Source organism: Odontesthes bonariensis, chromosome 5 (assembly GCF_027942865.1).
Source record: "Odontesthes bonariensis isolate fOdoBon6 chromosome 5, fOdoBon6.hap1, whole genome shotgun sequence".
Classification (NCBI taxonomy): domain Eukaryota; kingdom Metazoa; phylum Chordata; class Actinopteri; order Atheriniformes; family Atherinopsidae; genus Odontesthes; species Odontesthes bonariensis.
The window spans coordinates 11,758,501-11,782,225 of NC_134510.1; the positions used below are offsets into that span (position 1 = coordinate 11,758,501).

General features: G+C 44.6%; 11 non-coding genes across 11 annotated transcripts; 6 read left to right on the forward strand and 5 right to left on the reverse strand.

Moving 5' to 3' along the window:
* Positions 1-7,567: 7,567 nt before the first annotated feature.
* On the forward strand, positions 7,568-7,650 carry trnal-aag (transfer RNA leucine (anticodon AAG)). Its single transcript has one exon. It is a non-coding gene; the product is annotated as a tRNA-Leu (tRNA).
* A 1,713-nt stretch (positions 7,651-9,363) lies between these two features.
* On the forward strand, positions 9,364-9,446 carry trnal-aag (transfer RNA leucine (anticodon AAG)). Its single transcript has one exon. It is a non-coding gene; the product is annotated as a tRNA-Leu (tRNA).
* Positions 9,447-10,261: 815 nt separating this feature from the next.
* trnal-aag (transfer RNA leucine (anticodon AAG)) lies at positions 10,262-10,344 on the forward strand. The gene has a single exon. It is a non-coding gene; the product is annotated as a tRNA-Leu (tRNA).
* A 493-nt stretch (positions 10,345-10,837) lies between these two features.
* trnad-guc (transfer RNA aspartic acid (anticodon GUC)) lies at positions 10,838-10,909 on the reverse strand. Its single transcript has one exon. It is a non-coding gene; the product is annotated as a tRNA-Asp (tRNA).
* Positions 10,910-12,057: 1,148 nt separating this feature from the next.
* trnal-aag (transfer RNA leucine (anticodon AAG)) lies at positions 12,058-12,140 on the forward strand. Its single transcript has one exon. It is a non-coding gene; the product is annotated as a tRNA-Leu (tRNA).
* A 493-nt stretch (positions 12,141-12,633) lies between these two features.
* trnad-guc (transfer RNA aspartic acid (anticodon GUC)) lies at positions 12,634-12,705 on the reverse strand. The gene has a single exon. It is a non-coding gene; the product is annotated as a tRNA-Asp (tRNA).
* Positions 12,706-13,853: 1,148 nt separating this feature from the next.
* On the forward strand, positions 13,854-13,936 carry trnal-aag (transfer RNA leucine (anticodon AAG)). The gene has a single exon. It is a non-coding gene; the product is annotated as a tRNA-Leu (tRNA).
* Positions 13,937-16,225: 2,289 nt separating this feature from the next.
* Positions 16,226-16,297, reverse strand: trnad-guc (transfer RNA aspartic acid (anticodon GUC)). The gene has a single exon. It is a non-coding gene; the product is annotated as a tRNA-Asp (tRNA).
* Positions 16,298-18,021: 1,724 nt separating this feature from the next.
* trnad-guc (transfer RNA aspartic acid (anticodon GUC)) lies at positions 18,022-18,093 on the reverse strand. Its single transcript has one exon. It is a non-coding gene; the product is annotated as a tRNA-Asp (tRNA).
* Positions 18,094-21,155: 3,062 nt separating this feature from the next.
* trnal-cag (transfer RNA leucine (anticodon CAG)) lies at positions 21,156-21,238 on the forward strand. Its single transcript has one exon. It is a non-coding gene; the product is annotated as a tRNA-Leu (tRNA).
* A 493-nt stretch (positions 21,239-21,731) lies between these two features.
* Positions 21,732-21,803, reverse strand: trnad-guc (transfer RNA aspartic acid (anticodon GUC)). Its single transcript has one exon. It is a non-coding gene; the product is annotated as a tRNA-Asp (tRNA).
* Positions 21,804-23,725: the final 1,922 nt, after the last annotated feature.

A 23,725-nucleotide genomic window follows, 5' to 3' on the forward strand; every position in this document is an offset into this window, starting at 1 on the left:
AAGTGCATCAAATTAAATTGTATTATCCAAGAGTCTGTAATTTAACATGTTTTTCTTCAGGTTTCCTTAACAATGACATGACATCACAGCTCTTTCAGCTGCATCATGTGGAAATATTTCAGGTTTTTTTGCCAGAGGGCCGGCTCAGTCTAATGAATTTATCTGGAAACATGCATAGTACTGAGGAGGATGTTGTTTAAACTCCTTAAACCAGCCATATTCATTTCTGGATATTTGTTATAAAAATAATAATAATAAAGAAACATTTAAAAAAGAAAGTAAATAAATGTAAAAGTTCTATTATAAAATGATGAAGCTGAAAGGGAAACATGAAACTGTACAAATGGAACACAGAGATTCTCCTGTATGGATGCTGCTCCATTCATCAAGTTTCCAAAAACTGAGCTGGGATTTTCTGCAGGAATGAAAACGATCCAAACACTTGTCAGTCTTTGCAGGTCGGAAACGGAGCAGGTCAAAGCCCCCGTGCCGCTCAGTAGTGGGATCGCACCTGTGATTAGACGCTGCAGTGCAGCCTGAGTCATACAGCGGGACCCAGTCTTTTTACACTCTTTGTTCTCTCCAACAAAATACTAGGACAACACACACGCTCCAACATCACCTCTTTACACGTTACAGCAGTTTCTCTATCTTCTCTTTTCCATTGAAAAGCACAGCTGTTTCTTGGACCTGCAGCGCCCCCACCTGGAGAAGACGAGCAACGACCATCAGCCACATCACTCACCTCTGCTTCACAGATACAATGGGTATCCTAAACAACTTAATCAGTTCGTCATTGGAAAAATGTCTGCTTTCTTGATGCTGTGCTGATACCAAGATGAGATCTAACTACAAATATTTTTCTGTCCAGCAGCAAACAACAACATAGGAGGAGAAGCTGCAGTGGAGCATTTCGGCAATTAATTAACAATTAATCATGGTTTACTAAAACTTCTCAAGTTTTCCCAAAAATTCTGTGTGTGTTTGTGTCTTCTTTTGCATTAAGACTTCCCGGACCTGGAAGAGGAAGACATGGATCAAACTCATAATATGAAAACCACTGTTTGTTTACTTAGGCCTAAATGAAGACATGAGGGTTGCTTGGGCAAACCCAGAAATGCGATATATGTTTGTCATCTGTTGTCATCTGTTGTCCTAACCTGTGGTGTCTGGTGTTGAGTGTTGTTTGTTTGTTGTTTGTGTGTTGTTATGATCCCAAAACTGAATGATGATTTTTCCACAGCAGAAATATCCTAAAAACAAGGATTATACCAACTGTGCTGATGTTGATGTTGATTGTGATGATGTGTTCCCTAAATAATTTGAATTTTTCACAGCAAAATAAGGAGATGGTACTGGATTTCTCATTAAGGCTGCACAGCAGTTTGATGACTATTCTGGTTCCTTAAAGCAAGGGTTATACCAACTGGCCAGTTGTTTTGTTTTGGGTTCTGTTTATTTTGTTATTTCTTTGATTTTCTTTTGTTTTGTTTATTTTGACTTTGGTTTTGTTTGGGGTCCATATGAAAAATAAATAAATAAAGAATGAATTGGGCATTGAAATTGAACATATCAAAGAGAGATACCCTAGTATAGAAATACAGTGCAAATGACATTTTGCACTACTGCGCTGCGAGATTTGCTAATATTATTCCACAGATTCAGAACCACTACAGGACGTACAGCCGGAGGACTCATAAGCTTGAGTTCTGGGAGGCCTTGCCCATCATGCCAAGATGATGGTGGAGAACTACACAACGAAATTGTCACAAAAGAAAATTAGTTAGCGAGGGGATGCTGAATATCCCTCAAGGAAGCGATGTACTGGTGACCTCTCCTTCCAAGATTAGTTCCGGATCAGAATGCTGAACAGACGTTCAGCCAAGAGGAGAACCGAGCACCGACAGGATTGGACCACAAGAGACCACACGACTCGTCATGTGGTCATCTAAGAAAGATATATCATTTAAAAGAAAAGTTAATCATAATTGTTCAAGAGGCTAATATACTCATATAGTCGAGCCTTGGTTAAATTTATATTTGTTGTGTTTCACTTTTTAAAGTGTTTAACTAATTCCTCTTAAAGGCTGATAATGAATCATTTTTAGAATGTCCATTGCCAGTGGGGTGACTCGGGTGTTTGGAGCGGGACCTTAGACTTTGAACGGTAATGGTCGGTCGCCAAGTGCAACTAGGGTCCATAGGTGAATTTTTCCCGGTTAAGCCATCGGGTTTTCGCTCCTATTCGCTGCAAACGGTGGACGAACCTGCTGGTAATGTTAATTGCCTTATGCAATGTTTGAGTGTCAGTAGAATAGAAATGATGTGAAATTTTTTGATTAATCAGTGTTGTGTTGTTATGGTACTAATGAGGGAGCAAGGCCTTGCTAGCCACATAAGGTTTTAGACCATAATGAACAAAGAGTCCACACAGACGATGGGTTCGAGGCCACATACACACAATACATATAGCAAATTATCATTTTCTACATATAATCTATTAAGAAATGTGCTCATTTGCGGAGTTATTATCAGTTGAGTGGGGAAGGTTTTAAACTTACTAGAAAAGAGTCTCTGTTTCTAGAATCTTGATTAATACTCCTGATATAGAAGGTTTTGCTAAAGCATCAGAATTATTTTCTAAATGTGCTCATTTGCAAAGTTATAATCAGTGACTTATGAAGGTCTTAACCCTCTCGGAAAGAGGTTCTGTTCCGAGTAAAATGATGGAATAGTCTGGATTTGAAGGTGTAGCTTAAGCATTAGAATTATGTTTACTATTTCCATGCCTGTGCAACGAAGACTTGCTTGCTGCTTTAATTGCAATGATGAACAGCTTTCACATAAGCTTACATAATAACACATGAAGTCACATCAAAAGGGGGATGACAGACGTCTCCTTACTGGTTGTGCTACATCTCAAAAGGTAAGTGGCTCTTGCAGTTTGGGGGGTGGCTGCTAAAGTCTTGCTACTGCTAATACAGATGTGACACAATACAGAAAATGACAGTCCTACCGCAGTTATTTGACTGAATTAGTTGAAATGATAAAATCACTTCAAAAGAGGGATTGTTAAAATTGGCTTTGTTCTTAGACATTATGAATGAAATAGGGCTCAGTACTTTTCCATATGACCTAAAGTGATCCAGGAGTAGAAAGACAAAACAATTAGGAAAGCCTGGGAAAGCAAGGGCAGATTCACACACACACACATTGTTTTGGGCTGGTCCAGAGAATATGACAAAGCATGTTGAACCTACTCATGTCCAATCATACTCGGTCGAATGTGAGTCCAACCTATAACACTATAAATTAACATGATAACCGGAAATCAGGGCCAGTCTGACAGACTTCCTGCGGGAGCTCTGTTCCACTGAGCCCAGCGCTGATATGCTTTGATGTGTGACTACCAATAAACACTTCATTTTCACTTGAATTACTTCGGTCCGTTCTTGAGCCTCCTACTAAAAGAACCGAATCTAATAATAACCCTTGTTTTTAGGACAATACGAGAATTCTCACCAAGTTGCTGTCCAGCATTCGTGAGAAGTTCTGTATTATCAGCATATTCTGTTGTGGAAAAAATTCAAATCATTTAGAGAACACATCAACACAGAGACACAAGACAACACAACACAACACAGAACAAAAGAAAGAAGAAAACAAAAGAAGACAAAAGCACACACAGAATTTTTGGGAAAATTTTAGAAGTTTTAGTAAACCATGATTAATTGTTAATTAATTGTTCATTAATTGCCGAACTGCTCCACTGCAGTTTCTCCTCCTGTGTTGTTCTTTGCTGCAGGACAGAAATGTTTGTGGTTAGATCTCATTTTGGGAGCAGCACAGCATCAAGAAAGCAGCCATTTCTTCCCAATGACTAACTGATTAACCTGTTTAGGATAAATATTGTCCGTCCTCTCTTAATTCAGGTCAGAGCGTTAAAAATAAAATTTCAGCATAATCTGCTTAATTCTCACTTGTTAGTTAGTAATAATGTTGTTTAATTCTTACCAGTGGCTGTGTTTCGTGATGCTGAGCCGTCCACAGACAGTTCAGGATCAGCATTAAGCATTTTTTTTTTCCATCCATCCATCCATTATCTATACCGCTGAATCCGTCGATCGGGTCGCGGGCGGGCTGGAGCCTATCCCAGCGGTCAATGGGCGAGAGGCGGGGTACACCCTGGACAGGCCGCCAGTCCATCGCAGGGCGCATTTTTTTTTTTCCGGTTCAAATTGAATTAGAAACCCCTCATGTGGTACCAACAGTATGACATCAGTGCTGTTTCTAACATCACATGATACCATAACATGTTTCCATACAGATATTAAAAACATAGGTTCATTTTATTTCTTTATTCATCCTAATTCATATCCTTTTTCTTTCAACCACATGTTATGACTGAGCACAGTTTGAATTGAACCATACCATCTTGTTTCTCATTAAATTGCAATTGAAGTGGGTTGTTGCCATTTTCCAGAGATCCTTTAGCCACCTGGGGGGTATTCCTAGAAGCTGGCTTAGCGGAAAGCCTGGCTTATTTCGCTACTTCTGGCTAAATTTAGCGAGAGTTCCGTTCCATAAAGGTGGCTTATTTGAACGCCCGCTGAGTAACCATGGTAATTTATGCTGCTGAACTAGCCTGGTACCGGGCAGGCTAAAGTTGAAGCTTAGCTTAGCTGCAACTCAAAAAATGTCCGACCGGCTGGAACAGACTCCCGAAAAAAATGTTCACCTAGAATTCTGCGCTCCCGCAACTCATGTCTTGTCTAAAAAACGAAACAAAAACTGTGGTTATCATATCACCACTTTCACTGTCTCGAAAAATCAATCAGTCAGTGCCAGTGCAACTAAAGAAACGCAACTATACACACGTATTGAACATGAAATTAAATGAGAGAGAACATGGTATTCATTAAAACTAATCAATACCTAACAAACATCCGATCTACACCCACGTAGGACCAGACTCAGAAAAATGGGGGACAGGTAATAATGTTAATGATACAAATTATTGAAAGCTCCTTTCAAAACAGTCAAGGACTGTACAAACAAGATATTAGATAAAACGCAGGAATTAAAAAATCTTACCATATTAAAAATACACAGAACGGAGCAATAAATGGAGGTAAGCAAAGTTAAACGGATGGGTTTTGAGTTAAGACTTGAACAGAGGGAGAGTGTCAGTATTGCGAATGTCGGGGGGCGAGACCTCTGTCCTTTCAGGCTGCTGCTCCACATTTACAGTAGACGATAATGTAAAACAACCTACTGAATTAAGTATTTGCATTAAGTTCATCATCTCCCTCAGGCATCCCCAATGTTATCGGTGCACTACACTGTACCCATGTACGCATCCAAGGCAAGGCAATTTGTAGAGCATAATTCATACACAAGGCAATTCAAAGTGCTTTACAGCTACATAAAATCACAAGGCGGCAATTAAATCATTCCAAAAAACAAAAATATCATTAATTAATTAATTTAAAAGTGAAGAGTGCAGATGAAATACTTTCAGGTGTCATATGCACATCTAAATAGAACTTTCAGTCTGGATTTAAACATTGTCACATTGTCCAGGCCCCTGCTGGACCCGTGGAGGCTGACTATGTACACCGAACATTTTTCCATATGCTAAATGTACAGGTACACTTGGGGATAATTGTCCATAGACTCTGAACTGGATTTCTCATTTTGAAAAACACCACATCAACCCCTTTGAGTAATGCTGAGCAATGTTACATTTATGCCCTGTGAAACCTCATCATTGAGTCCTATCCTCCGAGCATACAGATGATCTGTGATGGAGGTCATTTCATTTCCAACATTGAGGCTAAATGGCCGGGATCAGTTCATGATTCTAGGATCTTCCGAGCATCCTGGCACAGAGGTTTGCACAAGGTGCAAGAATTTTACTTACCTGAAGGAGTGTACTTTTGAAGTAAGGTGTAGCATAGGCAGAATTTTGGTAATGTAATGAGAGGTCAGGTGTAGAGGTCATCTTAAGGAATTTAAAGTGCTCGTCATACTTTAGTATAGATAGCCATATAAGGCACATATTGCATTAAATTGCCAAGTCTTAACACATGTATATCCATCCAACATTTCTCCTATTCTGCAGGAGAGTTCAATGGTGTCCTGCTTGGGGACAGAGGCTATGCATGCTGGCCGTACGTCCTCACACCATAACCTGATCCAGGAACAAGGGCATGCACATGCACATGCTAAAACAAGGGCACGGATAGAAATGACCTTTGGCCAAATTAAATACAGGTCCATTGCTTAAAGTTCTCAGGCACCATGGCTGACTTCTGACAGAGCCATCTTAAATTAATAGTGTACTTCATATTTTATACATTTTGTCTTGTGGACAACGTTTCAGGCTAAAGTCTTTTCTTCGTTGAGATCTAGTGCCTGAAAGGACTCGGTTTCTCCTGACACAGTGAGCGACCTATACAGGGACACACATTTCTTTTTGTTGTGACCTTTGAGTTAGAACTTCTTTTCATCATTTAGCATTGACACAGTAGCAGTTTAAGTCAGAGCAAGTGTAAGAAGGCTAAATGGACAGATATGATTTATAACTTTCCACACGTTTAGGTCATGGCACCCCACTGGAATGATTTCTGGGCCCGCCGACAGTATCGTCAAATATTCCTTTAAGTAGTCAGGATGGCCGAGTCGTCTAAGGGGCTGCGTTAAGGTCGCAGTCTCCCCTGGAGGTGTGGGTTCAAATCCCACTTCTGACATTGCAGACTTCTCCTAGAGAACTGTTTTCACTGGCAAGGCAACCCAAGTTTACTCCTTGCTTAGCAATACCATGTCGTTTTGCTATTCTGCCACTGCATCATCTAGTTTAAAGATTATTGTGAACGCTTTACCTCCGAAGAGTTCTTGCTTCCAAATGCTATGCCTACTATTTGTTTGCTTCAGGAGACCTGTTAAACAACAGCCAAGAGACTTGTTGCATGAGAATCTTCTGACCATAACTCAACAAGCTGTGTTGTCACAACCTTCTACAGTGCTTTGGGCAGGACAGAATCATTAGAAAAAGGAACATTGTTGATTATAAGGTCTTGGTTTGCACTTAACACCATAGTAAACGGGAAAGGGCTTTTGACCGAAGCAACCTGGCCTCATGTTAGGCTATTTTAAGGGGGCTATTGACATTTAGGCCGAAGATGGGTGAGAGTATCAAAACAATCATCACTTGGTGGCAGGCAGCTGATAAAAGAGCGAGCTCTCCCCGTCGGGGAATCGAACCCTGATCTTCCGCGTGACAGGCGGAGATACTGTCCATTATACTAATGAGGAATTTCTGTGTGACTGACACAGTCGTCAGATGAAAAGACAACTATCGGCAAGGAGTGAAATAAGATTTTGGTGTCCCGTTTCAAGGTGCAGGAAAATTGCTATCACAGTCCCATCACTCAGAAGGAGAGTCTTCCATGAAGCTGCATGCCTCGTCAATATTCCCCTTCAACACGAACACAACGTAGACCCACATATTCGCTGGAATGATGCCTGGGCCCGCCCACAGTGTCGTCAAATATTCCTTTTAGTAGTCAGGATGGCCGAGCGGTCTAAGGCGCTGCGTTAAGGTCGCAGTCTCCCCTGGAGGCGTGGGTTCAAATCCCACTTCTGACATTGCAGATTTCTCCTAGAGAAAACTTTTCACTGGTAAGGCAACCCAAGTTTACTCCTTGCTTAGCAATACCATGTCGTATTGCTATTCTGCCACTGCATCATCTAGTTTAAAGATTATTGTGGCCGCTTTACCTCCGAAGAGTTCTTGCTTCCAAATGCTATGCCTACTATTTGTTTGCTTCAGGAGACCTGTTAAACAACAGCCAAGACACTTGTTGCATGAGAATCTTCTGACCACAGCTCAACAAGCTGTGTTGTCACAACCTTCTACAGTGCTTTGGGCAGGACAGAATCATAAGCAAAAGGGACATTGTTGATTATAAGGTCTTGGTTTGCACTTAACACCATAGTAAACGGGAAAGGGCTTTTGACCGAAGCAACCTGGCCTCATGTTAGGCTATTTGAAGGGGGCTATTGACATTTAGGCCGAAGATGGGTGAGAGTATCAAAACAATCATCACTTGGTGGCAGGCAGCTGATAAAAGACCTAGCTCTCCCCATCGGGGAATCGAACCCCAATCTTCCGCGTGATAGGCTGAGATACTATCCATTATACTAACAAGGAATTTCTGTGCGATTGACACAGTCGTCAGATGAAAAGACAACTATCGCCAAGGAGTGAAATAAGATTTTGGTGTTCCGTTTCAAGGTGCATTAAAATTGCTATCACAGTCCCATCACTCAGAAGGAGAGTCTTCCATGAAGCTGCATGCCTCGTCAATATTCCCCTTCAACACGAAGACAACGCAGACCCACATATTCGCTGGAATGATGCCTGGGCCCGCCGACAGTGTCGTCAAATATTCCTTTTAGTAGTCAGGATGGGTGAGCAGTCTAAGGCGCTGCGTTAAGGTCGCAGTCTCCCCTGGAGGCGTCAGTTCAAATCCCACTTCTGACATTGCAGATTTCTCCTACAGAAAAATTTTCACTGGCAAGGCAACCCAAGTTTACTCCTTGCTTAGCAATAACATGTCGTATTGCTATTCTGCCACTGCATCATCTAGTTTAAAGATTATTGTGGCCGCTTTACCTCCGAAGAGTTCTTGCTTCCAAATGCTATGCCTACTATTTGTTTGCCTCAGGAGCCCTGTTAAACAACAGCCAAGACACTTGTTGCATGAGAATCTTCTGACCACAGCTCAACAAGCTGTGTTGTCACAACCTTCTACAGTGCTTTGGGCAGGACAGAATCATTAGCAAAAGGAACATTGTTGACTATAAGGTCTTGGTTTGCACTTAACACCATGGTAAACGGGAAAGGGCTTTTGACCGAAGCAACCTGGCCTCATGTTAGGCTATTTGAAGGGGGCTATTGACATTTAGGCCGAAGATGGGTGAGAGTATCAAAACAATCATCACTTGGTGGCAGGCAGCTGATAAAAGACCTAGCTCTCCCCGTCGGGAAATCGAACCCCGATCTTCCGCGTGACAGGCGGAGATACTGTCCATTATACTAACGAGGAATTTCTGTGTGACTGACACAGTCGTCAGATGAAAAGACAACTATCGCCAAGGAGTGAAATAAGATTTTGGTGTTCCGTTTCAAGGTGCAGGAAAATTGCTATCACAGTCCCATCACTCAGAAGGAGAGTCTTCCATGAAGCTGCATGCCTCGTCAATATTCCCCTTCGACACGAACACAACGCAGACCCACATATTCGCTGGAATGATGCCTGGGCCCGCCGGCAGTGTCGTCAAATATTCCTGTTAGTAGTCAGGATGGCCGAGCGGTCTAAGGCGCTGCGTTAAGGTCGCAGTCTCCCCTGGAGGCGTGGGTTCAAATCCCACTTCTGACATTGCATAGTTCTCCTAGAGGACCATTTTCACTGGCAAGGCAACCCAAGTTTACTCCTTGCTTAGCAATACCATGTCGTATTGCTATTCTGCCACTGCATCATCTAGTTTAAAGATTATTGTGGCCGCTTTACCTCCGAAGAGTTCTTGCTTCCAAATGCTATGCCTACTATTTGTTTGCTTCAGGAGACCTGTTAAACAACAGCCAAGACACTTGTTGCATGAGAATCTTCTGACCACAGCTCAACAAGCTGTGTTGTCACAACCTTCTACAGTGCTTTGGGCAGGACAGAATCATTAGCAAAAGGGACATTGTTGATTATAAGGTCTTGGTTTGCACTTAACACCATAGTAAACGGGAAAGGGCTTTTGACCGAAGCAACCTGGCCTCATGTTAGGCTATTTGAAGGGGGCTATTGACATTTAGGCCGAAGATGGGTGAGAGTATCAAAACAATCATCACTTGGTGGCAGGCAGCTGATAAAAGACCTAGCTCTCCCCATCGGGGAATCGAACCCCAATCTTCCGCGTGATAGGCTGAGATACTATCCATTATACTAACAAGGAATTTCTGTGCGACTGACACAGTCGTCAGATGAAAAGACAACTATCGCCAAGGAGTGAAATAAGATTTTGGTGTCCCGTTTCAAGGTGCAGGAAAATTGCTATCACAGTCCCATCACTCAGAAGGAGAGTCTTCCATGAAGCTGCATGCCTCGTCAATATTCCCCTTCGACACGAACACAACGCAGACCCACATATTCGCTGGAATGATGCCTGGGCCCGCCGGCAGTGTCGTCAAATATTCCTGTTAGTAGTCAGGATGGCCGAGCGGTCTAAGGCGCTGCGTTAAGGTCGCAGTCTCCCCTGGAGGCGTGGGTTCAAATCCCACTTCTGACATTGCAGATTTCTCCTAGAGAAAAATTTTCACTGGCAAGGCAACCCAAGTTTACTCCTTGCTTAGCAATAACATGTCGTATTGCTATTCTGCCACTGCATCATCTAGTTTAAAGATTATTGTGGCCGCTTTACCTCCGAAGAGTTCTTGCTTCCAAATGCTATGCCTACTATTTGTTTGCCTCAGGAGCCCTGTTAAACAACAGCCAAGACACTTGTTGCATGAGAATCTTCTGACCACAGCTCAACAAGCTGTGTTGTCACAACCTTCTACAGTGCTTTGGGCAGGACAGAATCATTAGCAAAAGGCACATTGTTGATTATAAGGTCTTGGTTTGCACTTAACACCATAGTAAACGGGAAAGGGCTTTTGACCGAAGCAACCTGGCCTCATGTTAGGCTATTTGAAGGGGGCTATTGACATTTAGGCCGAAGATGGGTGAGAGTATCAAAACAATCATCACTTGGTGGCAGGCAGCTGATAAAAGAGCGAGCTCTCCCCGTCGGGGAATCGAACCCCGATCTTCCGCGTGACAGGCGGAGATACTGTCCATTATACTAACGAGGAATTTCTGTGCGACTGACACAGTCGTCAGATGAAAAGACAACTATCGCCAAGGAGTGAAATAAGATTTTGGTGTCCCGTTTCAAGGTGCAGGAAAATTGCTATCACAGTCCCATCACTCAGAAGGAGAGTCTTCCATGAAGCTGCATGCCTCGTCAATATTCCCCTTCAACACGAACACAACGCAGACCCACATATTCGCTGGAATGATGCCTGGGCCCGCCGACAGTGTCGTCAAATATTCCTTTTAGTAGGTAGGATGGCCGAGCGGTCTTAGGTGCTGAGTTAAGGTCGCAGTCTCCCCTGGAGGCGTCAGTTCAAATCCCACTTCTGACATTGCAGAGTTCTCCTAGAGAAAAATTTTCACTGGCAAGGAAACCCAAGTTTACTCCTTGCTTAGCAATACCATGTCGTATTGCTATTCTGCCACTGCATCATCTAGTTTAAAGATTATTGTGGCCGCTTTACCTCCGAAGAGTTCTTGCTTCCAAATGCTATGCCTACTATTTGTTTGCCTCAGGAGACCTGTTAAACAACAGCCAAGACACTTGTTGCATGAGAATCTTCTGACCACAGCTCAACAAGCTGTGTTGTCACAACCTTCTACAGTGCTTTGGGCAGGACAGAATCATTAGCAAAAGGAACATTGTTGATTATAAGGTCTTGGTTTGCACTTAACACCATAGTAAACGGGAAAGGGCTTTTGACCGAAGAAACCTGGCCTCATGTTAGGCTATTTGAAGGGGGCTATTGACATTTAGGCCGAAGATGGGTGAGAGTATCAAAACAATCATCACTTGGTGGCAGGCAGCTGATAAAAGACCTAGCTCTCCCCATCAGTGAATCGAACCCCAATCTTCCGCGTGATAGGCTGAGATACTATCCATTATACTAACAAGGAATTTCTGTGCGATTGACACAGTCGTCAGATGAAAAGACAACTATCGCCAAGGAGTGAAATAAGATTTTGGTGTCCCGTTTCAAGGTGCAGGAAAATTGCTATCACAGTCCCATCACTCAGAAGGAGAGTCTTCCATGAAGCTGCATGCCTCGTCAATATTCCCCTTCGACACGAACACAACGCAGACCCACATATTCGCTGGAATGATGCCTGGGCCCGCCGGCAGTGTCGTCAAATATTCCTGTTAGTAGTCAGGATGGCCGAGCGGTCTAAGGCGCTGCGTTAAGGTCGCAGTCTCCCCTGGAGGCGTGGGTTCAAATCCCACTTCTGACATTGCAGATTTCTCCTAGAGAAAATTTTTCACTGGCAAGGCAACCCAAGTTTACTCCTTGCTTAGCAATAACATGTCGTATTGCTATTCTGCCACTGCATCATCTAGTTTAAAGATTATTGTGGCCGCTTTACCTCCGAAGAGTTCTTGCTTCCAAATGCTATGCCTACTATTTGTTTGCCTCAGGAGACCTGTTAAACAACAGCCAAGACACTTGTTGCATGAGAATCTTCTGACCACAGCTCAACAAGCTGTGTTGTCACAACCTTCTACAGTGCTTTGGGCAGGACAGAATCATTAGCAAAAGGCACATTGTTGATTATAAGGTCTTGGTTTGCACTTAACACCATAGTAAACGGGAAAGGGCTTTTGACCGAAGCAACCTGGCCTCATGTTAGGCTATTTGAAGGGGGCTATTGACATTTAGGCCGAAGATGGGTGAGAGTATCAAAACAATCATCACTTGGTGGCAGGCAGCTGATAAAAGAGCGAGCTCTCCCCGTCGGGGAATCGAACCCCGATCTTCCGCGTGACAGGCGGAGATACTGTCCATTATACTAACGAGGAATTTCTGTGCGACTGACACAGTCGTCAGATGAAAAGACAACTATCGCCAAGGAGTGAAATAAGATTTTGGTGTCCCGTTTCAAGGTGCAGGAAAATTGCTATCACAGTCCCATCACTCAGAAGGAGAGTCTTCCATGAAGCTGCATGCCTCGTCAATATTCCCCTTCAACACGAACACAACGCAGACCCACATATTCGCTGGAATGATGCCTGGGCCCGCCGACAGTGTCGTCAAATATTCCTTTTAGTAGGTAGGATGGCCGAGCGGTCTTAGGTGCTGAGTTAAGGTCGCAGTCTCCCCTGGAGGCGTCAGTTCAAATCCCACTTCTGACATTGCAGAGTTCTCCTAGAGAAAAATTTTCACTGGCAAGGAAACCCAAGTTTACTCCTTGCTTAGCAATACCATGTCGTATTGCTATTCTGCCACTGCATCATCTAGTTTAAAGATTATTGTGGCCGCTTTACCTCCGAAGAGTTCTTGCTTCCAAATGCTATGCCTACTATTTGTTTGCCTCAGGAGACCTGTTAAACAACAGCCAAGACACTTGTTGCATGAGAATCTTCTGACCACAGCTCAACAAGCTGTGTTGTCACAACCTTCTACAGTGCTTTGGGCAGGACAGAATCATTAGCAAAAGGAACATTGTTGATTATAAGGTCTTGGTTTGCACTTAACACCATAGTAAACGGGAAAGGGCTTTTGACCGAAGAAACCTGGCCTCATGTTAGGCTATTTGAAGGGGGCTATTGACATTTAGGCCGAAGATGGGTGAGAGTATCAAAACAATCATCACTTGGTGGCAGGCAGCTGATAAAAGACCTAGCTCTCCCCATCAGTGAATCGAACCCCAATCTTCCGCGTGATAGGCTGAGATACTATCCATTATACTAACAAGGAATTTCTGTGCGATTGACACAGTCGTCAGATGAAAAGACAACTATCGCCAAGGAGTGAAATAAGATTTTGGTGTCCCGTTTCAAGGTGCAGGAAAATTGCTATCACAGTCCCATCACTCAGAAGGAGAGTCTTCCATGAAGCTGCATGCCTCGTCAATATTCCCCTTCGACACGAACACAACGCAGACCCACATATTCGCTGGAATGATGCCTGGGCCCGCCGGCAGTGTCGTCAAATATTCCTGTTAGTAGTCAGGATGGCCGAGCGGTCTAAGGCGCTGCGTTAAGGTCGCAGTCTCCCCTGGAGGCGTGGGTTCAAATCCCACTTCTGACATTGCAGATTTCTCCTAGAGAAAATTTTTCACTGGCAAGGCAACCCAAGTTTACTCCTTGCTTAGCAATAACATGTCGTATTGCTATTCTGCCACTGCATCATCTAGTTTAAAGATTATTGTGGCCGCTTTACCTCCGAAGAGTTCTTGCTTCCAAATGCTATGCCTACTATTTGTTTGCCTCAGGAGACCTGTTAAACAACAGCCAAGACACTTGTTGCATGAGAATCTTCTGACCACAGCTCAACAAGCTGTGTTGTCACAACCTTCTACAGTGCTTTGGGCAGGACAGAATCATTAGCAAAAGGCACATTGTTGATTATAAGGTCTTGGTTTGCACTTAACACCATAGTAAACGGGAAAGGGCTTTTGACCGAAGCAACCTGGCCTCATGTTAGGCTATTTGAAGGGGGCTATTGACATTTAGGCCGAAGATGGGTGAGAGTATCAAAACAATCATCACTTGGTGGCAGGCAGCTGATAAAAGACCGAGCTCTCCCCGTCGGGGAATCGGACCCCGATCTTCCGCGTGACAGGCGGAGATACTGTCCATTATACTAACGAGGAATTTCTGTGCGATTGACACAGTCGTCAGATGAAAAGACAACTATCGCCAAGGAGTGAAATAAGATTTTGGTGTCCCGTTTCAAGGTGCAGGAAAATTGCTATCACAGTCCCATCACTCAGAAGGAGAGTCTTCCATGAAGCTGCATGCCTCGTCAATATTCCCCTTCAACACGAACACAACGCAGTCCCACATATTCGCTGGAATGATGCCTGGGCCCGCCGACAGTGTCGTCAAATATTCCTTTTAGTAGGTATGATGGCCGAGCGGTCTTAGGTGCTGAGTTAAGGTCGCAGTCTCCCCTGGAGGCGTCAGTTCAAATCCCACTTCTGACATTGCAGAGTTCTCCTAGAGAAAAATTTTCACTGGCAAGGAAACCCAAGTTTACTCCTTGCTTAGCAATACCATGTCGTATTGCTATTCTGCCACTGCATCATCTAGTTTAAAGATTATTGTGGCCGCTTTACCTCCGAAGAGTTCTTGCTTCCAAATGCTATGCCTACTATTTGTTTGCCTCAGGAGACCTGTTAAACAACAGCCAAGACACTTGTTGCATGAGAATCTTCTGACCACAGCTCAACAAGCTGTGTTGTCACAACCTTCTACAGTGCTTTGGGCAGGACAGAATCATTAGCAAAAGGAACATTGTTGATTATAAGGTCTTGGTTTGCACTTAACACCATAGTAAACGGGAAAGGGCTTTTGACCGAAGAAACCTGGCCTCATGTTAGGCTATTTGAAGGGGGCTATTGACATTTAGGCCGAAGATGGGTGAGAGTATCAAAACAATCATCACTTGGTGGCAGGCAGCTGATAAAAGACCGAGCTCTCCCCGTCGGGGAATCGAACCCCGATCTTCCGCGTGACAGGCGGAGATATTGTCCATTATACTAACGAGGAATTTCTGTGTGACTGACACAGTCGTCAGATGAAAAGACAACTATCGCCAAGGAGTGAAATAAGATTTTGGTGTCCCGTTTCAAGGTGCAGGAAAATGGCTATCACAGTCCCATCACTCAGAAGGAGAGTCTTCCATGACGCTGCATGCCTCGTCAATATTCCCCTTCAACACGAAGACAACGCAGACCCACATATTCGCTGGAATGATGCCTGGGCCCGCCGACAGTGTCGTCAAATATTCCTTTTAGTAGTCAGGATGGCCGAGCGGTCTAAGGCGCTGCGTTAAGGTCGCAATCTCCCCTGAAGGCGTGGCTTCAAATCCCACTTCTGACATTGCAGATTTCTCCTAGAGAAACCTTTTCACTGGCAAGGAAACCCAAGTTTACTCCTTGCTTAGCAATAACATGTCGTATTGCTATTCTGCCACTGCATCATCTAGTTTAAAGATTATTGTGGCCGCTTTACCTCCGAAGAGTTCTTGCTTCCAAATGCTATGCCTACTATTTGTTTGCCTCAGGAGACCTGTTAAACAACAGCCAAGACACTTGTTGCATGAGAATCTTCTGACCACAGCTCAACAAGCTGTGTTGTCACAACCTTCTACAGTGCTTTGGGCAGGACAGAATCATTAGCAAAAGGCACATTGTTGATTATAAGGTCTTGGTTTGCACTTAACACCATAGTAAACGGGAAAGGGCTTTTGACCGAAGCAACCTGGCCTCATGTTAGGCTATTTTAAGGGGGCTATTGACATTTAGGCCGAAGATGGGTGAGAGTATCAAAACAATCATCACTTGGTGGCAGGCAGCTGATAAAAGACCGAGCTCTCCCCGTCGGGGAATCGAACCCCGATCTTCCGCGTGACAGGCGGAGATACTGTCCATTATACTAACGAGGAATTTCTGTGTGACTGACACAGTCGTCAGATGAAAAGACAACTATCGCCAAGGAGTGAAATAAGATTTTGGTGTCCCGTTTCAAGGTGCAGGAAAATTGCTATCACAGTCCCATCACTCAGAAGGAGAGTCTTCCATGAAGCTGCATGCCTCGTCAATTTTCCCCTTCAACACGAAGACAACGCAGACCCACATATTCGCTGGAATGATGCCTGGGCCCGCCGACAGTGTCGTCAAATATTCCTTTTAGTAGTCAGGATGGCAGAGCGGTCTAAGGCGCTGCGTTAAGGTCGCAGTCTCCCCTGGAGGCGTCATTTCAAATCCCACTTCTGACATTGCAGAGTTCTCCTAGAGAAAAATTTTCACTGGCAAGGCAACTCAAGTTTACTCCTTGCTTAGCAATAACATGTCGTATTGCTATTCTGCCACTGCATCATCTAGTTTAAAGATTATTGTGGCCGCTTTACCTCCGAAGAGTTCTTGCTTCCAAATGCTATGCCTACTATTTGTTTGCCACAGGAGCCCTGTTAAACAACAGCCAAGACACTTGTTGCATGAGAATCTTCTGACCACAGCTCAACAAGCTGTGTTGTCACAACCTTCTACAGTGCTTTGGGCAGGACAGAATCATTAGCAAAAGGCACATTGTTGATTATAAGGTCTTGGTTTGCACTTAACACCATAGTAAACGGGAAAGGGCTTTTGACCGAAGCAACCTGGCCTCATGTTAGGCTATTTGAAGGGGGCTATTGACATTTAGGTCGAAGATGGGTGAGAGTATCAAAACAATCATCACTTGGTGGCAGGCAGCTGATAAAAGACCGAGCTCTCCCCGTCGGGGAATCGAACCCCGATCTTCCGCGCGACAGGCGGAGATACTGTCCATTATACTAACGAGGAATTTCTGTGTGACTGACACAGTCGTCAGATGAAAAGACAACTATCGGCAAGGAGTGAAATAAGATTTTCGTGTCCCGTTTCAAGGTGCAGGAAAATTGCTATCACAGTCCCATCACTCAGAAGGAGAGTCTTCCATGAAGCTGCATGCCTCGTCAATATTCCCCTTCAACACGAAGACAACGCAGACCCACATATTCGCTGGAATGATGCCTGGGCCCGCCGACAGTGTCGTCAAATATTCCTTTTAGTAGTCAGGATGGCCGAGCGGTCTAAGGTGCTGCGTTCAGGTCGTAGTCTCCCCTGGAGGCGTGGGTTCAAATCGCACTTCTGACATTGCAGAGTTCTCCTAGAGGACTATTTTCACTGGCAAGGCAACTCAAGTTTACTCCTTGCTTAGCAATACCATGTCGTATTCCTATTCTGCCACTGCATCATCTAGTTTAAAGATTATTGTGGCCGCTTTACCTCCGAAGAGTTCTTGCTTCCAAATGCTATGCCTACTATTTGTTTGCCTCAGGAGACCTGTTAAACAACAGCCAAGACACTTGTTGCATGAGAATCTTCTGACCACAGCTCAACAAGCTGTGTTGTCACAACCTTCTACAGTGCTTTGGGCAGGACAGAATCATTAGCAAAAGGAACATTGTTGATTATAAGGTCTTGGTTTGCACTTAACACCATAGTAAACGGGAAAGGGCTCTTGACCGAAGCAACCTGGCCTCATGTTAGGCTATTTGAAGGGGGCTATTGACATTTAGGCCGAAGATGGGTGAGAGTATCAAATCAATCATCACTTGGTGGCAGGCAGCTGATAAAAGACTGAGATCTCCCCGTCGGGGAATCGAACCCCGATCTTCCGCGTGACAGGCGGAGATACTGTCCATTATACTAACGAGGAATTTCTGTGTGACTGACACAGTCGTCAGATGAAAAGACAACTTTCGGCAAGAGTGAAATAAGATTTTCATGTCCCGTTTCAAGGTGCAGGAAAATTGCTATCACAGTCCCATCACTCAGAAGGAGAGTCTTCCATGAAGCTGCATGCCTCGTCACTATTCCCCTTCAACACGAAGACAACGCAGACCCACATATTCGCTGGAATGATGCCTGGGCCCGCAGACAGTGTCGTCAAATATTCCTTTTAGTAGTCAGGATGGCGGAGCGGTCTAAGGCGCTGCGTTAAGGTCGCAGTCTCCCCTGGAGGCGTGGGTTCAAATCCCACTTCTGACATTGCAGATTTCTCCTAGAGAAAACTTTTCACTGGCAAGGAAACCCAAGTTTACTCCTTGCTTAGCAATAACATGTCGTATTGCTATTCTGCCACTGCATCATCTAGTTTAAAGATTATTGTGGCCGCTTTACCTCCGAAGAGTTCTTGCTTCCAAATGCTATGCCTACTATTTGTTTGCCTCAGGAGACCTGTTAAACAACAGCCAAGACACTTGTTGCATGAGAATCTTCTGACCACAGCTCAACAAGCTGTGTTGTCACAACCTTCTACAGTGCTTTGGGCAGGACAGAATCATTAGCAAAAGGCACATTGTTGATTATAAGGTCTTGGTTTGCACTTAACACCATAGTAAACGGGAAAGGGCTTTTGACCGAAGCAACCTGGCCTCATGTTAGGCTATTTGAAGGGGGCTATTGACATTTAGGCCGAAGATGGGTGAGAGTATCAAAACAATCATCACTTGGTGGCAGGCAGCTGATAAAAGACCGAGCTCTCCCCGTCGGGGAATCGAACCCCGATTTTCCGCGTGACAGGCGGAGATACTGTCCATTATACTAACGAGGAATTTCTGTGCAACTGACACAGTCGTCAGATGAAAAGACAACTATCGCCAAGGAGTGAAATAAGATTTTGGTGTCCCGTTTCAAGGTGCAGGAAAATTGCTATCACAGTCCCATCACTCAGAAGGAGAGTCTTCCATGAAGCTGCATGCCTCGTCAATATTCCCCTTCAACACGAACACAACGCAGACCCACATATTCGCTGGAATGATGCCTGGGCCCGCCGACAGTGTCGTCAAATATTCCTTTTAGTAGGTAGGATGGCCGAGCGGTCTTAGGTGCTGAGTTAAGGTCGCAGTCTCCCCTGGAGGCGTCAGTTCAAATCCCACTTCTGACATTGCAGAGTTCTCCTAGAGAAAAATTTTCACTGGCAAGGAAACCCAAGTTTACTCCTTGCTTAGCAATACCATGTCATATTGCTATTCTTCCACTGCATCATCTAGTTTAAAGATTATTGTGGCCGCTTTACCTCCGAAGAGTTCTTGCTTCCAAATGCTATGCCTACTATTTGTTTGCATCAGGAGCCCTGTTAAACAACAGCCAAGACACTTGTTGCATGAGAATCTTCTGACCACAGCTCAACAAGCTGTGTTGTCACAACCTTCTACAGTGCTTTGGGCAGGACAGAATCATTAGCAAAAGGCACATCGTTGATTATAAGGTCTTGGTTTGCACTTAACACCATAGTAAACGGGAAAGGGCTTTTGACCGAAGAAACCTGGCCTCATGTCAGGCTATTTGAAGGGGGCTATTGACATTTAGGCCGAAGATGGGTGAGAGTATCAAAGCAATTATCACTTGGTGGCAGGCAGCTGATAAAAGACCGAGATCTCCCCGTCGGGGAATCGAAACCCGATCTTCCGCGTGACAGGCGGAGATCCTGTCCATTATACTAACGAGGAATTTCTGTGTGACTGACACAGTCGTCAGATGAAAAGACAACTATCGGCAAGGAGTGAAATAAGATTTTGGTGTCCCGTTTCAAGGTGCAGGAAAATTGCTATCCATTATACTAACGAGGAATTTCTGTGTGACTGACACAGTCGTCAGATGAAAAGACAACTTTCGGCAAGAGTGAAATAAGATTTTCATGTCCCGTTTCAAGGTGCAGGAAAATGGCTATCACAGTCCCATCACTCAGAAGGAGAGTCTTCCATGAAGCTGCATGCCTCGTCAATATTCCCCTTCAACACGAAGACAACGCAGACCCACATATTCGCTGGAATGATGCCTGGGCCCGCCGACAGTGTCGTCAAATATTCCTTTTAGTAGTTAGGATGGCCGAGCGGTCTAAGGTGCTGCGTTAAGGTCGCAGTCTTCCCTGGAGGCGTGGGTTCAAATCCCACTTCTGACATTGCAGATTTCTCCTAGAGAAAAATTTTCACTGGCAAGGCAACCCAAGTTTACTCCTTGCTTAGCAATACCATGTCGTATTGCTATTCTGCCACTGCATCATCTAGTTTAAAGATTATTGTGGCCGCTTTACCTCCGAAGAGTTCTTGCTTCCAAATGCTATGCCTACTATTTGTTTGCCTCAGGAGACCTGTTAAACAACAGCCAAGACACTTGTTGCATGAGAATCTTCTGACCACAGCTCAACAAGCTGTGTTTTCACAACCTTCTACAGTGCTTTGGGCAGGACAGAATCATTAGCAAAAGGAACATTGTTGATTATAAGGTCTTGGTTTGCACTTAACACCATAGTAAACGGGAAAGGGCTTTTGACCGAAGCAACCTGGCCTCATGTTAGGCTATTTTAAGGGGGCTATTGACATTTAGGCCGAAGATGGGTGAGAGTATCAAAACAATCATCACTTGGTGGCAGGCAGCTGATAAAAGACCGAGCTCTCCCTGTCGGGGAATCGAATCCCGATCTTCCGCGTGACAGGCGGAGATACTGTCCATTATACTAACGAGGAATTTCTGTGTGACTGACACAGTCGTCAGATGAAAAGACAACTATCGGCAAGGAGTGAAATAAGATTTTCGTGTCCCGTTTCAAGGTGCAGGAAAATTGCTATCACAGTCCCATCACTCAGAAGGAGAGTCTTCCATGAAGCTACATGCCTCGTCAATATTCCCCTTCAACACGAAGACAACGCAGACCCACATATTCGCTGGAATGATGCCTGGGCCCGCCGACAGTGTCGTCAAATATTCCTTTTAGTAGTCAGGATGGCCGAGTGGTCTAAGGCGCTGCGTTCAGGTCGCAGTCTTCCCTGGAGGCGTGGGTTCAAATCCCACTTCTGACATTGCAGATTTCTCCTAGAGAAAACTTTTCACTGGCAAGGAAACCCAAGTTTACTCCTTGCTTAGCAATAACATGTCGTATTGCTATTCTGCCACTGCATCATCTAGTTTAAAGATTATTGTGGCCGCTTTACCTCCGAAGAGTTCTTGCTTCCAAATGCTATGCCTACTATTTGTTTGCCACAGGAGCCCTGTTAAACAACAGCCAAGACACTTGTTGCATGAGAATCTTCTGACCACAGCTCAACAAGCTGTGTTGTCACAACCTTCTACAGTGCTTTGGGCAGGACAGAATCATTAGCAAAAGGCACATTGTTGATTATAAGGTCTTGGTTTGCACTTAACACCATAGTAAACGGGAAAGGGCTTTTGACCGAAGAAACCTGGCCTCATGTTAGGCTATTTGAAGGGGGCTATTGACATTTAGGCCGAAGATGGGTGAGAGTATCAAAACAATCATCACTTGGTGGCAGGCAGCTGATAAAAGAGCGAGCTCTCCCCGTCGGGGAATCGAACCCCGATCTTCCGCGTGACAGGCGGAGATACTGTCCATTATACTAACGAGGAATTTCTGTGTGACTGACACAGTCGTCAGATGAAAAGACAACTATCGCCAAGGAGTGAAATAAGATTTTGGTGTCCCGTTTCAAGGTGCAGGAAAATTGCTATCACAGTCCCATCACTCAGAAGGAGAGTCTTCCATGAAGCTGCATGCCTCGTCAATATTCCCCTTCAACACGAAGACAACGCAGACCCACATATTCGCTGGAATGATGCCTGGGCCCGCCGACAGTGTCGTCAAATATTCCTTTTAGTAGGTAGGATGGCCGAGCGGTCTTAGGTGCTGAGTTAAGGTCGCAGTCTCCCCTGGAGGCGTCAGTTCAAATCCCACTTCTGACATTGCAGAGTTCTCCTAGAGAAAAATTTTCACTGGCAAGGCAACTCAAGTTTACTCCTTGCTTAGCAATAACATGTCGTATTGCTATTCTGCCACTGCATCATCTAGTTTAAAGATTATTGTGGCCGCTTTACCTCCGAAGAGTTCTTGCTTCCAAATGCTATGCCTACTATTTGTTTGCCACAGGAGCCCTGTTAAACAACAGCCAAGACACTTGTTGCATGAGAATCTTCTGACCACAGCTCAACAAGCTGTGTTGTCACAACCTTCTACAGTGCTTTGGGCAGGACAGAATCATTAGCAAAAGGCACATTGTTGATTATAAGGTCTTGGTTTGCACTTAACACCATAGTAAACGGGAAAGGGCTTTTGACCGAAGCAACCTGGCCTCATGTTAGGCTATTTGAAGGGGGCTATTGACATTTAGGTCGAAGATGGGTGAGAGTATCAAAACAATCATCACTTGGTGGCAGGCAGCTGATAAAAGACCGAGCTCTCCCCGTCGGGGAATCGAACCCCGATCTTCCGCGCGACAGGCGGAGATACTGTCCATTATACTAACGAGGAATTTCTGTGTGACTGACACAGTCGTCAGATGAAAAGACAACTATCGCCAAGGAGTGAAATAAGATTTTGGTGTCCCGTTTCAAGGTGCAGGAAAATTGCTATCACAGTCCCATCACTCAGAAGGAGAGTCTTCCATGAAGCTGCATGCCTCGTCAATATTCCCCTTCAACACGAAGACAACGCAGACCCACATATTCGCTGGAATGATGCCTGGGCCCGCCGACAGTGTCGTCAAATATTCCTTTTAGTAGTCAGGATGGCCGAGCGGTCTTAGGTGCTGAGTTAAGGTCGCAGTCTCCCCTGGAGGCGTCAGTTCAAATCCCACTTCTGACATTGCAGAGTTCTCCTAGAGAAAAATTTTCACTGGCAAGGAAACCCAAGTTTACTCCTTGCTTAGCAATACCATGTCGTATTGCTATTCTGCCACTGCATCATCTAGTTTAAAGATTATTGTGGCCGCTTTACCTCCGAAGAGTTCTTGCTTCCAAATGCTATGCCTACTATTTGTTTGCCTCAGGAGACCTGTTAAACAACAGCCAAGACACTTGTTGCATGAGAATCTTCTGACCACAGCTCAACAAGCTGTGTTGTCACAACCTTCTACAGTGCTTTGGGCAGGACAGAATCATTAGCAAAAGGCACATTGTTGATTATAAGGTCTTGGTTTGCACTTAACACCATAGTAAACGGGAAAGGGCTTTTGACCGAAGAAACCTGGCCTCATGTTAGGCTATTTGAAGGGGGCTATTGACATTTAGGCCGAAGATGGGTGAGAGTATCAAAACAATCATCACTTGGTGGCAGGCAGCTGATAAAAGACCGAGCTCTCCCCGTCGGGGAATCAACCCCCGATCTTCCGCGTGACAGGCGGAGATACTGTCCATTATACTAACGAGGAATTTCTGTGTGACTGACACAGTCGTCAGATGAAAAGACAACTATCGCCAAGGAGTGAAATAAGATTTTGGTGTCCCGTTTCAAGGTGCAGGAAAATGGCTATCACAGTCCCATCACTCAGAAGGAG